Here is a 2409-nt window from a genome sequence, read left to right on the forward strand (position 1 = left end):
AGAAATTCAGCCTTCTCACAGGGAACTGGTTAATATTATGTGGCAGCCTGGATGGGAGGGCGGTTTTAGGGGAGAATGGATACATATAAATGTATGGCTGAGTCCCTTCCCTGTTCACCTGAAACTACCACAACATTGTTAATTGGCTACACCCAATACAAAATAAAAAGTTTAAAGTTAAAAAAGAGAAGGAAAAAAAAAAAAGAAGCATATCGAGGCATAAATTATTTAATTTTACAAAACAGAAGACAGAAAAGATGGAGAACAATCAAGGTTGATCATGTTTTGAAATTTTTTTCATTTTATTTTTTCATTCCATTGTCCCAGCAGTATTATTGTGGGATTGCTTCCCATTTCGGCAAAAGTCCCTATTTTGATGTCAAATTTTCTTATCTGGATGATTTTTTAAAAGTCTTGGTCTTCAGTAGGGGTGGGAGAAGCTGCTGGATGTGGCCGTGGACCATGCCTGGTGGTGCCAGGCCTGGCTGGAACTGTGACTCGAGCTCACTCCTCCTCATCTCACAAAGGTTCTTCATATTGTGATGAGAAGGCACTGGGGACGGTATCATTGACTTTTGCCAAAAATTCCAAGACTTTCATTTTGCTGGTTTCAGCATGGGCTCGTGGGCCCCACAGGAACTCATAACGTGGAGGATCGCTGTTGGCAACCTGGCGGTACTCCAGGTACTTCATCGTCACAAAGTCTTTGGTGATGAGCTTCCTGGGCTCTCCATAGATGAAGTGTTTTCTCCCAGCATATACTTGCATCATATTCAAGAATTTCCAGATATCTTCCTCAGAGGCACAGTTGCCCTTCACGAAGATCACAGCCAGAACTGTCATTAAGAGACCGGTCTTAGGTAAGTCCCCACCATCCCACATTCTCCCATTGTTGGGCAGGTTCAGTTTGCTGACAAGGTCATAGGAATGGATGGTTGAATCAACTTCCTTCAAGTCAACTGCAAAGACAGCCTCGATGTGTTCAGAGGCTCTCTTGAGAATCTCGGCAATCGGTTATGGTATCTTGGGTGGATAATCTTCAGCATGTTTTCCTTCATGATGGGCTGCTTCATTTTATATTTATGCAGAAGGAACTGTTCCAACACACCTGTCATGCTGTTCAGAGTATCACTGTAGGTGTTCTTGGTAGAAGATGAGACATCGGAGGAACCTGAATCTTCCTCATCTTGACTGGTATCTTCTTCATCAGATTTTGTGTCAGAAGTAGTTGAAAAAGTGCTGGTAGTAGATGGGGCTTCCGAAGACCCCTGGAAAGTGCTATTTGACCCGGTAGCTGATGAGCTCTGTGAATTATCTTCTAAAAGAGAAGAGGTAGAGGGAAGCTCTTCCATTACTGCAGCGGGCTGAACTCCCTTTTGACTCTGGGGCTCATATTGGGCCTGGTGGCATTTCTCACGGATGCAGAGCTTATGATTCTGACCCCGAGGCATGATGACTGCACTGGGGGACAATGATTAGAAGTGTGAGTAGGAGGGTAGGTGATAAGGGCACACAGGAAGACGAAGGTTGAGTGTGCAGCCGCAGCAGGGGAATACCACCCTGATTATCAGGAAGGCTACATTTATGGTTTTCTTGATGGCACTAGTCTGAAAACCTCCAGAGTTCCTATTCTCCTAATCAGCTGTCCTTTGGGAAACATATTGAATGAAATTAGAGTGATCTTTAGGCTTCATCCTGCTACCCCTGCCTCAGGCACGCTGGGGTGACAGAAGGGGCTGGTAGCCTCCTACACAGAGGCATCTGTTATTTCTCATTCAAGACCACCACCCGACTAGTGGCCAGTCATAGGACCCATTCCCTCTGTTCTCTAGTTGGCATCACAAAGCTCCCTGGGATTTATGAGAAATGAAGAGGTCCTCGGCTTATCACCCCAGTCAGTAGTTATCACCCAGTACTGAGTGCTCAGGGGGAAGTTTTCTATCCTGGCCTCTGGAGTCCTCAACATGAATTAAGAGTGCTTCCTTTGGTTCCCCATAGGGCCTGGTGTCCCCACCCCTTTCTTGGAATAGTATCTGCACCTTCATACTAAGGGTTTCATTTCCTACACACCTGATATAAATAAATGTTGGTGGAGCTTCAGCTTGATAGCTCTGCCCTGGTTCTTCAAGGGCTACAAGGAACAAGGCTGGATTCATTATCACTTCTTTTTATTGGTAGATGATCCCTCAGTCCTTGCTTTGACCTCTGTTGTGGCCTAAAAGTCTACCCTCCCTTGGGTCCACCCCGTCTACTACTATACTTTCTTATAGTAGGGCAAGCATCTCCGTGAGACCCCTAGGAAAAAGTAGGATTCTCCTCATCTGTCCATACCTGTCCTTGGTCTTCTGAGGCACAGAGGATGAGATGAATCATATGGTTATGGGGTGTGTGGTTCCCTTCGTCTTCAGG

General features: G+C 45.5%; 1 pseudogene; it reads right to left on the reverse strand.

Moving 5' to 3' along the window:
* Positions 1–222: 222 nt before the first annotated feature.
* LOC781527 (melanoma-associated antigen B5-like) lies at positions 223–1451 on the reverse strand (annotated as a pseudogene).
* Between the last annotated feature and the right edge of the window lie 958 nt (positions 1452–2409).

This window comes from Bos taurus, unplaced genomic scaffold (genome assembly GCF_002263795.3).
Source record: "Bos taurus isolate L1 Dominette 01449 registration number 42190680 breed Hereford unplaced genomic scaffold, ARS-UCD2.0 Leftover_ScbfJmS_855, whole genome shotgun sequence".
NCBI lineage: Eukaryota > Metazoa > Chordata > Mammalia > Artiodactyla > Bovidae > Bos > Bos taurus.